Below are 15,136 nucleotides of genomic sequence, written 5' to 3'. Positions count from 1 at the left end.
TGATGGCAGGGCAGGTTCAGGCGTTTTTGGTGTTGCTCCAGTCTTCTGTACGTGGTGCCTGTACGCCGAAAGTGTCCCGCAATTCTTGTGGCCACCGACAGCATCTCTTGCACGCCCCTGTCGTTTTTTAAATAATTCTGCACCACCAAATTCAAGGTATGTGCAAAACATGGGACGTGCTGGAATTTGCCCAGATATAATGCACGCACAATATTGCTGGCGTTGTCCGATGCCACAAATCCACAGGAGAGTCCAATTGGGGTAAGCCATTCTGTGATGATCTTCCTCAGTTGCCGTAAGAGGTTTTCAGCTGTGTGCGTATTCTGGAAAGCGGTGATACAAAGCGTAGCCTGCCTAGGAAAGAGTTGGCGTTTGCGAGATGCTGCTACTGGTGCCGCCGCTGTTGTTCTTGCGGCGGGAGTCAATACATCTACCCAGTGGGCTGTCACAGTCATATAGTCCTGAGTCTGCCCTGCTCCACTTGTCCACATGTCCGTGGTTAAGTGGACATTGGGTACAACTGCATTTTTTAGGACACTGGTGAGTCTTTTTCTGAGGTCTGTGTACATTTTCGGTATCGCCTGCCTAGAGAAATGGAACCTAGATGGTATTTGGTACCGGGGACACAGTACCTCAATCAAGTCTATAGTTGGCTCTGAAGTAATGATGGATACCGGAACCACGTTTCTCACTGCCCAGGAAGCCAAGGCCTCAGTTATCCGCTTTGCAGCAGGATGACTGCTGTGATATTTCATCTTCCTTGCAAAGGACTGTTGGACAGTCAATTGCTTGGTGGAAGTAGTAAAAGTGGTCTTACGACTTCCCCTCTGGGATGACCATCGACTCCCAGCAGCAACAACAGCAGCGCCAGCAGCAGTAGGCGTTACACTCAAGGATGCATCGGAGGAATCCCAGGCAGGAGAGAACTCGTCAGAATTGCCAGTGACATGGCCTGCAGGACTATTGGCATTCCTGGGGAAGGAGGAAATTGACACTGAGGGAGTTGGTGGGGTGGTTTGCGTGAGCTTGGTTACAAGAGGAAGGGATTTACTGGTCAGTGGACTGCTTCCGCTGTCGCCCAAAGTTTTTGAACTTGTCACTGACTTATGATGAATGCGCTGCAGGTGACGTATAAGGGAGGATGTTCCGAGGTGGTTAACGTCCTTACCCCTACTTATTACAGCTTGACAAAGGCAACACACGGCTTGACACCTGTTGTCCGCATTTCTGTTGAAATACTTCCACACCGAAGAGCTGATTTTTTTGGTATTTTCACCAGGCATGTCAATGGCCATATTCCTCCCACGGACAACAGGTGTCTCGCCGGGTGCCTGACTTAAACAAACCACCTCACCATCAGAATCCTCCTTGTCAATTTCCTCCCCAGCGCCAGCAACACCCATATCCTCCTCATCCTGGTGTACTTCAACACTGACATCTTCAATCTGACTATCAGGAACTGGACTGCGGGTGCTCCTTCCAGCACTTGCAGGGGGCATGCAAATGGTGGAAGGTGCATGCTCTTCACGTCCAGTGTTGGGAAGGTCAGGCATCGCAACCGACACAATTGGACTCTCCTTGTGGATTTGTGATTTTGAAGAACGCACAGTTCTTTGCTGTGCTTTTGCCAGCTTAAGTCTTTTCATTTTTCTAGCGAGAGGCTGAGTGCTTCCATCCTCATGTGAAGCTGAACCACTAGCCATGAACATAGGCCAGGGCCTCAGCCGTTCCTTGCCACTCCGTGTGGTAAATGGCATATTGGCAAGTTTACGCTTCTCCTCCGACGATTTTTATTTAGATTTTTGAGTCCTTTTTTTACTGATCTTTTGTGTTTTGGATTTTACATGCTCTGTACTATGACATTGGGCATCGGCCTTGGCAGACGACGTTGATGGAATTTCATCGTCTCGGCCATGACTAGTGGCAGCAGCTTCAGCACGAGGTGGAAGTGGATCTTGATCTTTCCCTATTTTTGGAACCTCAACATTTTTGTTCTCCATATTTTAATAGGCACAACTAAAAGGCACCTCAGGTAAACAATGGAGATGGATGGATACTAGTATACTTATGGATGACGAGTGACTGACGACACAGAGGTAGCTACAGCCGTGGACTACCGTACTGCGTCTGCTAGTATAGAGATGATAATTAATGATATAAAAAAAATATATATATAACTACTGTAGGTATATATAATATAATGACGGACCTGGTGGACACTGTCAGCAGACTGCTAAACTACTAGTATGAAGAAGATAGAAAAAAACTTCCACCACAGGTAGGTAGGTATACAATTATGGACGAGCACTGACGACACAGAGATAGCCACAGCCGTGGACTACCGTACTGCGTCTGCTAGTATAGAGATGATAATTAATGATATAAAAAAAAATATATATAACTACTGTAGGTATATATAATATAATGACGGACCTGGTGGACACTGTCAGCAGACTGCTAAACTACTAGTATGAAGAAGATAGAAAAAAAAACCCACCACAGTTAGGTATACAATTATGGACGAGTGACGACACAGAGGTAGGTACAGCCGTGAACTACCGTACTGCGTCTGCTAGTATAGATAATATACTAAATATATTACTACTGTAGGTATATAATATAATGACGGACCTGGTGGACACTGTCAGCAGACTCCTAAACTACTAGTATGAAGAAGATAGAAAAAAAAAACCCACCACAGGTAGGTATTGTTATGAGCCACGGCTGTGGCTCATTCCTGTTTTGCAGTTTTGTTCTGTATTTCATGTTATACTTTTGTTTATGTTCCCCGTGGGTGTCATGGGGTGCTCGGAGCTCACCCTTAAGGAGGGGATACTGTTATGAACCACAGGTAGTGGTTCATTCCTATTTTATGTTTATTTAGTTGTCTTGCATGCCAGGATTTCCCATTGCTCTGTTTTGGATTACTCTTGTCTGCTGCCGCTGGTGAGTCTGTGCAATTGCAGCTTGTTCCCATGTGTTCAGCCTCATCTGGCTGCTGATTGCATCTTGTCAGCTTAGTCGTGCAGCAGGCCAGCTGCTAGAGATAATTAATTAGGCCTCTCTGATATATGCTGGCTCACGGCAGTTAGCAGATGCTGATGATATTCCTTGGTTTGCAGTCTGCTTTAAGTTTGAGCTGGTTCTTGTCAGTCCCTGTGTGGATTCCTGTGTCAGTCCCTGTGTCTGATCCCGTGTCCTACCCTGAGTTCCAGTGGATTCTGCCTGTCCTCCAGTTCTGAAAGTCGGTGTCGGCAGCTTCCTGTTTGCCTGTATCTGTTGCAGAGAGTGTTTCCAGTCCTGCTCTATTCGGTTGTTCCTGTCCTCAGAGATCCTGTACTCGGAAGTTACCATCTGTTCCTGGAGTCTGACCGAGCACCTTTAACATCTGGTGGTGTTCGTGAGTCGCGGCGCAGCCGTGTGTTGCGGCTTGTCCGCTTCTGTTTATTATTTTGTTTAATTGTGTTCTGGAGCTTTGCGGAGGATTCCGCTTCCACAGATCCACTCTGGTGTCCGGCGGTGCCGGATAGGAGTGTCGGATCAGTGGATCCTTGGTTGTCCTTTTTCCTGGCGGCTAGTCCGCACATACCTTTTGATTTAGTTAGTTAGCTTGTAACCCCTGGCCTGGTTGCTTAGTCAGAGGGCCCCTTGTTATCACCCTGTCTCGGACTTCCCCTTGTCTCCCATTAAGACCTGCGGGGGCATCGGGGTTGGGCAGACATAATCCGCCCTTCGAACGCGGCTGCCATGGGCTCAAGCAACCATAGTCTCGCAGGGGATTTCTGATAACACGGGCGAGACAACGGAGTTAGGGCGCCAGGGGTTACTAGGCTATCCAGCTCCCACAACCAGCTTATTTTCCTGTACTCAGATCCCTGCCATAAGATCTCCTCCGGTCTGGAGTACAGGAATCATAACATTATCATCAGCCATACCACAAAAAAGAAATAAAACTTTTTTTTTTTCTTTTTTGGCCCAGTCCAGTGTCTAGTTTAGAATCCAGTCCTGTCTAGAATTCGGTGTTTAGAATCCAGTCCGGTGTTTAGAATCCAGTCCGGTGTTTAGAATCCAGTCCGGTGTTTAGAATCCAGTCCGGTGTTTAGAATCCAGTCCGGTGTTTAGAATCCAGTCCGGTGTTTAAAAAAAAAAAAAAAAAAAAGTCTTGTTTTGTTTAGCAAAATTTAGCCTTGCCTTGCCTTGTCTTGCCTTGCCTTGTCTTGCCTTGCCTTGTCTTGCCTTGTCTTGTCTTGTCTCGTCTAGTTTTAAATCCTCCTATGTCTACTATGCAAGCCCTGCAGGCATCTCTCGCAGCTCTGAACTCTGTATTCAGTGCTTTGAGACCAGAGCGACTAGAAGTTTTGCAGCAATCCCTAAAGCAACTGCAAAACCTTCTGACTAAAATCTTGCTCATTTTGCCAGAAGTCGTTGAGAGTACATCTATCTCTAAAGAGACTCTTGCTCACAGTATGGTGACAAGAGAATCCTCTGGTCTAATTGAAGAGAAAAGGTTTAAAAGTTTTCTGCGGCCCAGGCTCTCAGAAGAGGAGCGTCTGCGTCGCAGAAACTTAAACTTATGCCTATATTGTGGGGGTTTAGGCCATTATCTGCAGACCTGTGAGTTGCGCAAGCCAAAGTGTGGTGACGAGTCTTGCCCTCTGGCCAAGTTGAGTCATGATACAAGACCTACTCCTGTCTCTACTGTGGCAGAGGTACTTGTCACACAACCCACACAAAAAAGCTCTCTGTCCTATAATTGGGGTCCTTGGGCAAGGGAGCCCCATTATAGATTCAGGAATCAAAAGAGAATGTTTCTCTCCTCTCTTGAGGTTCCTGTGGAAGCGGAGTTGCAAGTCCCTGGAGTGGTGCCCGTAGCCCAGGGTCCTGGAGTGGTGCCCGTAGCCCAGGGTCCTGGAGTGGTGCCCGTAGCCCAGGGTCCTGGAGTGGTGCCCGTAGCCCAGGGTCCTGGAGTGGTGCCCGTAGCCCAGGGTCCTGGAGTGGTGCCCGTAGCTCAGGGTCCTGGAGCGGTACCCGATGCCCAGAGTGCTGGAGCGGTACCCGATGCCCAGAGTGCTGGAGCGGTACCCGATGCCCAGAGTGCTGGAGCGGTACCCGATGCCCAGAGTGCTGGAGCGGTACCCGATGCCCAGAGTGCTGGAGCGGTACCCGATGCCCAGAGTGCTGGAGCGGTACCCGATGCCCAGAGTGCTGGAGCGGTACCCGATGCCCAGAGTGCTGGAGCGGTACCCGATGCCCAGAGTGCTGGAGCGGTACCCGATGCCCAAGCTTATAGAGGGACATCAAATATTGTAGCTCAGGTTTCCATACCAGATGGGGTCTCAGAAGCTGTTACCCCAGGTAGGGATTTGAAAAGCGCAATCCCAGAAAGGGTATCTAAAACCATAGTTCTTGAAGGGAACTCGAGAAGCAAAACCCCAGAAGGGATCTTTGAAGTAATATCCCCAAGTGGGGTCTCGAGAGACGCAGCCCCAAAGAAGGGTCTAGAAGTCGCTTCCCCAGGAAAGAACTTAAGAAGCATAGCATTAGTGGAGGATCTGAACGTTATTGCTTCAGCAAAAGTCCCGGAAGTCATAGTCCCGGGAGAACTTTCGATAATTATCGACTCAGAGAGGGAGGCCGATGGCCCGATCCCAGTCAGGGAGGCCAACGGCCCGGTCCCAGTAAAAGAATCCGAGGTGCTGACCCCAGCGGGGTTCCCGGAGGCCACTGCCCCAGCGGGGTTCCCGGAGGCCACTGCCCCAGCGGGGTTCCCGGAGGCCACTGCCCCAGGTGGGGTTCAGAAAGCCACTGCCCCAGGTGGGGTTCAGAAAGTCACTGCCCCGGGTGGGGTTCAGAAAGTCACTGCCCCAGGTGGGGTTCAGAAAGTCACTGCCCCGGGTGGGGTTCAGAAAGTCACTGCCCCGGGTGGGGTTCAGAAAGTCACTACCCCAGGTGGGGTTCAGAAAGTCACTGCCCCATGTGGGGTTCAGAAAGTCACTGCCCCGTGTGGGGTTCAGAAAGTCACTGCCCCGTGTGGGGTTCAGAAAGTCACTGCCCCGTGTGGGGTTCAGAAAGTCACTGCCCCGTGTGGGGTTCAGAAAGTCACTGCCCCGGGTGGGGTTCAGAAAGTCACTGCCCCGGGTGGGGTTCAGAGAGTCTCAGCCTCAAGTAAGGGCAATAGTGACCAGGTCCTAGCAAAGCACTTCAGTCAGTCAGATGGGAAGGAAACAGATCCTGACTCTGATATCTCAACATCCATAATCTTTGATGGGGACTTAGCCCAATTTCTGGCGCTTTACAAACACTATTACATTATTATGTTGTCTAGACCATTTCTGGGCATCACTCCAGAGAACATTGTGCTCTATCTTATTTATTCTTTTAAAGGAGAGCCTTTTGAGTGGGCGACCAGCCTAATGAAAGCTGAAGATCCCATTCTTCAGGATCCCCCAGCATTCAGTGATGCAATTATTAAAAGATATGGTTCCAAAGAAATTGGTTCAAGTTCCTCTAAATCACCCGTCTTGTCTGCTGAGAGTCCACAAAATACTGTAAACTCGGCACAGGAGTCTCAGCCCGTTGTTGTGACTGCAGGATGTGCTTTTCTGACTACTTCTTCTAATAATAGTACTTTACCGGAAAGTTCAGCTCCCAAGGGTAAGAGACCTGTCTCTGATTTGAACGCAGCCTTGCTGGGTGGTACCATCAGTTCAGACAATGTTTGGGGAATTACCTTGGTCAGACCTAAAGAGCTTTGTAAAAAGAAGAAGAAGAAAAAGAAATTAATTTTTTGACTCTTGCCTTGATAAAAAAAAAAAAAGATTTTTTTTCCCTTGTCTTGTGTCCAGTGGCCACCATCAAGGGGAGGGCACTGTTACAAGCTGTGGTTGCAGCTTGTTTCTGTTTTCGTGTCTGTTAGACCAATGTGTCAGGTTTTTTTTTTTTTTTTTTTTGTATCCCTTGTTCTGGTTAGTCTGAATTTTGGGGTCTTTTGACCCCTCCTCAAGGGGGGGGTACTGTTATGAGCCACGGCTGTGGCTCATTCCTGTTTTGCAGTTTTGTTCTGTATTTCATGTTATACTTTTGTTTATGTTCCCCGTGGGTGTCATGGGGTGCTCGGAGCTCACCCTTAAGGAGGGGATACTGTTATGAACCACAGGTAGTGGTTCATTCCTATTTTATGTTTATTTAGTTGTCTTGCATGCCAGGATTTCCCATTGCTCTGTTTTGGATTACTCTTGTCTGCTGCCGCTGGTGAGTCTGTGCAATTGCAGCTTGTTCCCATGTGTTCAGCCTCATCTGGCTGCTGATTGCATCTTGTCAGCTTAGTCGTGCAGCAGGCCAGCTGCTAGAGATAATTAATTAGGCCTCTCTGATATATGCTGGCTCACGGCAGTTAGCAGATGCTGATGATATTCCTTGGTTTGCAGTCTGCTTTAAGTTTGAGCTGGTTCTTGTCAGTCCCTGTGTGGATTCCTGTGTCAGTCCCTGTGTCTGATCCCGTGTCCTACCCTGAGTTCCAGTGGATTCTGCCTGTCCTCCAGTTCTGAAAGTCGGTGTCGGCAGCTTCCTGTTTGCCTGTATCTGTTGCAGAGAGTGTTTCCAGTCCTGCTCTATTCGGTTGTTCCTGTCCTCAGAGATCCTGTACTCGGAAGTTACCATCTGTTCCTGGAGTCTGACCGAGCACCTTTAACATCTGGTGGTGTTCGTGAGTCGCGGCGCAGCCGTGTGTTGCGGCTTGTCCGCTTCTGTTTATTATTTTGTTTAATTGTGTTCTGGAGCTTTGCGGAGGATTCCGCTTCCACAGATCCACTCTGGTGTCCGGCGGTGCCGGATAGGAGTGTCGGATCAGTGGATCCTTGGTTGTCCTTTTTCCTGGCGGCTAGTCCGCACATACCTTTTGATTTAGTTAGTTAGCTTGTAACCCCTGGCCTGGTTGCTTAGTCAGAGGGCCCCTTGTTATCACCCTGTCTCGGACTTCCCCTTGTCTCCCATTAAGACCTGCGGGGGCATCGGGGTTGGGCAGACATAATCCGCCCTTCGAACGCGGCTGCCATGGGCTCAAGCAACCATAGTCTCGCAGGGGATTTCTGATAACACGGGCGAGACAACGGAGTTAGGGCGCCAGGGGTTACTAGGCTATCCAGCTCCCACAACCAGCTTATTTTCCTGTACTCAGATCCCTGCCATAAGATCTCCTCCGGTCTGGAGTACAGGAATCATAACAGGTATACAATTATGGACGAGCACTGACGACACAGAGGTAGGTACAGCCGTGGACTACCGTACTGCGTCTGCTAGTATAGATAATATAATAAATATATTACTACTGTAGGTATATAATATAATGACGGACCTGGTGGACACTGTCAGCAGACTGCTAAACTACTAGTATGAAGAAGATAAAAAAAAAACCCACCACAGGTAGGTAGGTATACAATTATGGACGAGCACTGACGACACAGAGATAGCCACAGCCGTGGACTACCGTACTGCGTCTGCTAGTATAGATAATATAATAAATATATTACTACTGTAGGTATATAATATAATGATGGACCTGGTGGACACTGTCAGTAGACTCCTAAACTACTAGTATGAAGAAGATAGAAAAAAAAAACCCACCACAGGTAGGTAGGTATACAATTATGGACGAGCACTGACGACACAGAGATAGCCACAGCCGTGGACTACCGTACTGCGTCTGCTAATATAGAGATGATAAAGATGAAAAAAAAAATATAACACTACTGCAGATAAATATTTATATAATATATGTATGACGGACCTGCTGGACACTGTCAGCAGAATGCGTTTATAGAATAAAAAAAAAACACCACAGGAGTGTTTAACTTTTTCAGGCAGACAATATACTGGTGGTCACACTGGCAGCAAAAGTGTTCACTGTACTCCTGCTATAACTGCTCCCCAGTCTCCCCCACAATTAAGCTGTGTGAGCAGTGAGCACTCAGCACAGTCAGATATACATAGATGATATATCATGCAGCACACTGAGGCTGAGCACAGATATGGTATGTGTATCGTTTTTTTTCAGGCAGAGAACGGATTATAAATAATAAAACTGGTGGTCACTATCAGCAAAACTCTACACTACTGAGTACTCCTGACAAGTTCAACTGCTCCCCAAATTAGTAGTAAATCAAATGTCACTCGTCTCTATCTTCTAATCTAAACGGAGAGGACGCCAGCCACGTCCTCTCCCTATCAATCTCAATGCATGTGTGAAAATGGCGGCGACGCGCGGCTCCTTATATAGAATCCAAGTCTCGTGAGAATCCGACAGCGGGATGATGACGTTCGGGCGCGCTCGGGTTAACCGAGCAAGGCGGGAGGATCCGAGTCTGCTCGGACCCGTGCAAAAAAGGGTGAAGTTCGGGCGGGTTCGGATTCCGAGGAACCGAACCCGCTCATCTCTTATGGCCACCCAGCATGACGCCTCCCTTCTTGACCATGCTGTAATTGCAGTCGCACTGCAGTTCAGCGTGATCATAAAAAATGGTGTAGCCTCCTGCTGGTGCAGACTGTATGTGCGCGCAGGAAGCCGCCACCATTTTTGTGATCACAGCGGCTGAATGTGATGTCATACAGCCGCTGTGACCACGCCCCCTGTGTCTCCTCCATTGCAGACCCCATTTTGAAGCCTTGCCCCCGCACCGCTCCATCCCTGACTTGGAAATGGAGTGTTGCTGACCCCCCTCTCCCCCCCTGCCCCGATTGACAGGCAGAGGCGATCGCATTCTCTGCGGGGTGCCGCAGAAAATGCAGGTACATGCGTATGCTCTTAGCAATTTTTGCAGTTGGATCACTTATTGTGATTGCAATCCAACCTGAATCAGGCCCTATTACCTATCACAATGCGCTGCGGGCAGTACAAAATTGGTTTAATATAGGAGAAAAACCCCCAGACCTGTGCTCCTTAACTGTACCTGGTGGCTAGTGGAGCGGCTGCCCAGTAATCAGTGTCCACGCCAGTGCGCACACGGTCCACCCCCTACGGCCACGCTCCCCTTCATCAGCGGCCTCGTGATCCGGAAGGGCGGTGTGTGTGTGACTGACCTTAGGAAGAAACCGGAGCCTCCGCTGCAGTGACCCAGCAACCAGGGCACGGGAGTATACAGCGCCGCTGGGAGTGATGAAGCTGCAGTAAAGATGTCTATTAGACCTAGCCTGCTGCAGCCCTTGTAGATTCTCATAAAACAAGTTCTTCTTTTCTTGTCAAAATGAATAGCTAAGAATAGGCTGCCTGAGGCAGGCCCCTGTTAAGTGGCCTGCTACTGAAGGCACCAACTACAAACTGAGCTCCCTGTTCATGGAAGCGGGGTTATAGAGGAGGATGCACTGAGCATCTTGGGAACAGTCAAAAGCTTTGAGCCGGTTGGTGCCTCAGATCAAGATCCTACTCTACACCCCAATGTGAATCCTTGTGGAGTCCTGTGTACCCCACAGAAGAAATTAATGTGTCACACCCATTGGCAGCAACCTTAGAATAGCTGCTGATGGGCACAATTGAGAAAGGAAGGGGGGGGGGGGGACATTTGAATCCAGCACATAGATGCAATTCAAATATGTAATTTGTACCTTCCTATTTTAAAATATAATGGATGAACTTCACCCTGTGAGAACAATCTTCATGATCAAGAGATCTCATATGCAAAATAAGTATGAGTTGGGATAGGGCTGGGGAGGGTGGCTGCTCGGCCCCTCCCCCGTCAAGTTAAGGAGATTCAACTGAGGAAGCACAAGGGAACTCTCGTCTGGGGACAACAACTGCAGGGAGACCACATCTTTTCAGATGAACATGGGAGGGCGGAAGGCTGCCTAATACTGAAGCACCATCAAATATCAAACCATATGCAACAACTAGTACAAGCATTCCTGGGGGAAGGTCTGCAGCAGACGGATTTGCATACGGTGATGTCATCCAAGCAGTGGGCCAAAGTTGGCTGGAACCCTCATTTGCATATGAAAATAGAAAAGGGGCATGCAGGGCATGGCGGCCTTTTGCGGTGCTTGGATGACCCCTAGTTCGCATTAAACACCCCCACCCTCCTTTGGTGTGGGGCTCATGTTGGCTATGCCCCAGCCCCTGAAGCATTCAAGCTGATTTCTTGCAGCAGCTGGGCACTGTAACAGCTCCAGAGCTGCTCTGTAAGGCAACTAAAAGGGTGTGGGCCCTGCAGCACTACCTGTAGTTCGCATTGTGTGTTGGAAGGCACAAAGTAAGCAGACGGGAGAAGTCAGGATAGTGCGCAAGGGCATAGAAGGCAGTGGCTCCAGAAAAGAGAAGTGGAAACAGACAGCAAACTAGGCTGGAGAGAGACCTGAGACAAAGAGATCTGAATTATACGAGAGCCGACCAGGGGAAACACAAATTATGCAATCAAGTTTCCCACATTTGGGGAAATCGCAGGAGCAGCACACCCAGAGTGCAATGGGTGAGCCTTGCCCTTGGAGAAGCACCTTCATGATCATAGTATCTCACCTGGCAGGTAAGTAGGAGTTGGGCTAGAGCTGGGGAGGGTCACTGCTCGGGCACCCCCCTGTCAAGTGAAGGAGATCCAACTGAGGCAGCACAAGGGTACTCTCGAAAGAAGAACAAGGCTAGAGGAATATATGAGACAAAGAAATCTGACTTTTACCAGAGCTGACCAGAGGAAAACACAAACACAGTCCCCCACTACCACAAAAAATGCAGGCGAGTTTCCCACATTTGGGGAAATCACAGGGGTCAGCATACCCAGAATGCAATGAATGAACCTCACCCTGGGAGAACAATCTTCATGACCATGGTATCTCCTATGCAAAATAAGTATGATTTGGGATAGGGCTGGGGAGGGCCGCTGCTCAGGCACATCTCTGTCAAGTAAAGGAGATTCAACTGAGGCAGCACAAGGGAACTCTCATCTGGGGACAACAACTGCAGGGAGAACACATATTTTCAGATGAACATGGGAGGGAAGAAGGGAATTCCACATCCTGATTGCCCTAACAGTGAAGAAACCTTTCCTCCATTGCGTTCTGAACTTTCCTCCAGTCGCAGCGAGTGACCACGTGTTCTTTTAATAAATAATTCCTCTGATAACTCTTTGTTATGTATCTTTACATATTTGAAGATATTAATAATATCTCCTCTTAGGCACCTCTTTTCTAGTGTATAAATATTCAGCCTAGTAAGTCTTTCCTTATAGTCCAGTACTTTAAGGCCTTTAATCAATTTAGTCTTCAGGATCTCTGACACTTCCATGAGCAGCAGAGTAGTGCAATGGAAGCATGCTGGGCCCATAACCCAGAGGTCGATTGATCGAAACTATCCTCTGCTATGTGCATTTTTTTTTTTATAATTAAAGTAATCAAAAACTGGGATTGATATTTTGGCACTTTTATTTTTACTTAAAGTACAATAACTTTTATCATTTTAATTTGTTTTAATAGTATATTGACAGCATTGTTTTCTTTAAAAAATCCACTTAATTTTCTTTACCCTATTACTGAAATGGTAATTGACAAAAACAAACTACATTGTCACCAGAAGAGCAATGCAAAATGTACAAGTGATATATGAAAATCATCTTCCATCTTGAATTTCAATGATGCATTGGGACAACAATTTGTGAGAAACATCTTCACCCATAAAGAAAGATTTTCTTAATTCCTTACCTGTGTGCTGATTAGATATCACCTTGTTTTCACATTAAACAGACTTCCCCATGAGGAAGCAGCAAGGATGCAGTGACGTTTCCTGGTGTCAACCTGTATTATTTCAGTAGACATTGAAATGAGGATGCATCTTTGATGCCTTTCCAATGAAGCAAGTTTAATTCAGTAATAGGTGAAAAACCATTCCTACAAAGGTGTTAATCAGAGACTTGGCTTTGTGGACACTTTTCAGAGAGCAAATTTGTTAGCATAAACATAAAATCAGAAAATGAAGAGCTGTTTAATCACTCAATTGGACTTTTCTGCCAGCATAATTTTTTTTCTCTGCAACTCACTGCTAAATTGTGCTTCCTAGCTGTTTTTTTATAAAATCACTTAATCAAATCTAACTCTGATTACATCAGAGAAGGCCAGGTACCCTACACCATAAGGGGGGTTTTTGAAATTTTGACTTGTCTACTTAAAGATCACCAAAATCTGATTACAAGTTCAATTACATCCCTGGGTGGGATTGAACCACCAACCTTTTGGTTAATAGCCAAACATGCTAACCGATTGCGCCACAGAGACACCTTGCGAAAGTCAATACTGACAAAGGCTAATAAGCATTCATCTAGAACGTTTCCTAGAAAAACTTTAAAAAGTCAATAATCTGGAGAATTTTTGTAAGAAACACATTGGTACTTTCCCATGATGAGTGAGTGCTTCAGGATTTCTTGCACTTACATGGGCTATTAACCAAAAGGTTGGTGGTTCAATCCCACCCAGGGATGTAATTGACCTTGTCATCAGATTTTGGTGATCTTTAAGTAGACAAGTCAAAATTTCAAACCCCCTCTTATGGTGTAGGGTACCTGGCCTTCTCTGACGTAATCAGAGTTAGATTTAATTAAGTGATTTTATAAAAAACAGCTAGGAAGCACAATTTAGCAGTGGGTTGCAGAGAAAAAAATAACATTTTAAACCTACCGGTAATTTTTTTTTCTCGTAGTCCGTAGAGGATGATGGGGACTCCGTAAGGACCATGGGGGATAGACGGGCTCCGCAGCAGACATGGGCACTTTAAGAAAGACTTTAGATCTGGGTGTGCACTGGCTCCTCCCTCTATGCCCCTCCTCCATACCTCAGTTAGAGAAACTGTGCCCAGAGGAGACGGACAGTACGAGGAAAGGATTTTTGTTAATCCAAGGTCAAGATTCATACCAGCCACACCAATCACACCGTATAACTTGTGATATACTACCCAGTTAACAGTATGAAAACAACATAGCATCAGTCCAAGACCGATGAAAACTAACATATAACCCTTATGTAAGCAATAACTATATACAAGTCTTGCAGAAGTAGACCGCACTTGGGACGGGCACCCAGCATCCTCTACGGACTACGAGAAAAAGATTTACCGGTAGGTTTAAAATCTTATTTTCTCTTACGTCCTAGAGGATGCTGGGGACTCCGTAAGGACCATGGGGATTATACCAAAGCTCCCAAACGGGCAGGAGAGTGCGGATGACTTTGCAGCACCGATTGAGCAAACAGGAGGTCCTCCTCAGCCAGGGTATCAAACTTATAGAACTTTGCAAAGGTGTTTGAACCAATTTTGACCCACTGCTTGGATGACATCACCATATGCAAATCCATCTGCGGCAGGCCTTCCCCCAGGAATGCTTGCACTAGTTGTTGCATTTGGTTTGTTGTTTGGGGGTGCTTCAGTATTAGGCAGCCTTCTGCCCTCCCATGTTCATCTGAAAATATGTGTTCTCCCTGCAGTTGTTGTCCCCAGATGAGAGTTCCCTTGTGCTGCCTCAGTTGAATCTCCTTTACTTGACAGAGATGTGCCTGAGCAGCGGCCCTCCCCAGCCCTATCCCAAATCATACTTATTTTGCATAGGAGATACCATGGTCATGAAGATTGTTCTCCCAGGGTTAGGTTAATTCATTGCATTCTGGGTATGCTGACCCCTGTGATTTCCCCAAATGTGGGAAACTCAACTGCATTATTTGTGGTAGTGGGGGACTGTGTTTGTGCTTTCCTCTGGTCAGCTCTGGTAAAAGTCAGATTTCTTTGTCTCAGATCTTCCTCTAGCCTTGTTCTTCTTTCGAGAGTTCCCTTGTGCTGCCTCAGTTGGATCTCCTTCACTTGACAGGGGGGTGCCCGAGCAGCGACCCTCCCCAGCTCTAGCCCAACTCCTACTTACCTGCCAGGTGAGATACTATGATCATGAAGATGCTTCTCCCAGGGCAAGGCTCACCCATTGCACTCTGGGTGTGCTGCCCCTGCGATTTCCCCAAATGTGGGAAACTTGACTGCATAATTTGTGTTTCCCCTGGTCGGCTCTCATATAATTCAGATCTCTTTGTCTCAGGTCTCTCTCCAGCCTAGTTTGCTGTCTGTTTCCACTTCTTTTTTCTTGAGCCCCTCCCTTCTATACCCTTGTGCACTATCCTGACTTCTCCCGTC

The 15,136-nt window shown here is 47.3% G+C and overlaps 4 non-coding genes and 1 pseudogene across 4 annotated transcripts; 2 read left to right on the top strand and 3 right to left on the bottom strand.

Moving 5' to 3' along the window:
- Window positions 1-11,352: 11,352 nt before the first annotated feature.
- Window positions 11,353-11,515, bottom strand: LOC135041218 (U1 spliceosomal RNA). Its single transcript, XR_010234926.1, has one exon. It is a non-coding gene; the product is annotated as a U1 spliceosomal RNA (small nuclear RNA).
- Window positions 11,516-11,667: 152 nt separating this feature from the next.
- Window positions 11,668-11,831, bottom strand: LOC135041279 (U1 spliceosomal RNA). Its single transcript, XR_010234982.1, has one exon. It is a non-coding gene; the product is annotated as a U1 spliceosomal RNA (small nuclear RNA).
- Window positions 11,832-13,171: 1,340 nt separating this feature from the next.
- Window positions 13,172-13,245, bottom strand: TRNAN-AUU (transfer RNA asparagine (anticodon AUU)). The gene has a single exon. It is a non-coding gene; the product is annotated as a tRNA-Asn (tRNA).
- A 1,304-nt stretch (window positions 13,246-14,549) lies between these two features.
- On the top strand, window positions 14,550-14,713 carry LOC135041244 (U1 spliceosomal RNA). The gene has a single exon (XR_010234948.1). It is a non-coding gene; the product is annotated as a U1 spliceosomal RNA (small nuclear RNA).
- Window positions 14,714-14,865: 152 nt separating this feature from the next.
- Window positions 14,866-15,007, top strand: LOC135041192 (U1 spliceosomal RNA; annotated as a pseudogene).
- The last annotated feature ends 129 nt before the right edge of the window (window positions 15,008-15,136 follow it).

Source organism: Pseudophryne corroboree, unplaced genomic scaffold (assembly GCF_028390025.1).
Source record: "Pseudophryne corroboree isolate aPseCor3 unplaced genomic scaffold, aPseCor3.hap2 scaffold_796, whole genome shotgun sequence".
In the NCBI taxonomy this organism is placed as follows: domain Eukaryota; kingdom Metazoa; phylum Chordata; class Amphibia; order Anura; family Myobatrachidae; genus Pseudophryne; species Pseudophryne corroboree.
This window is presented reverse-complemented; position numbering and strand designations above follow the sequence as displayed.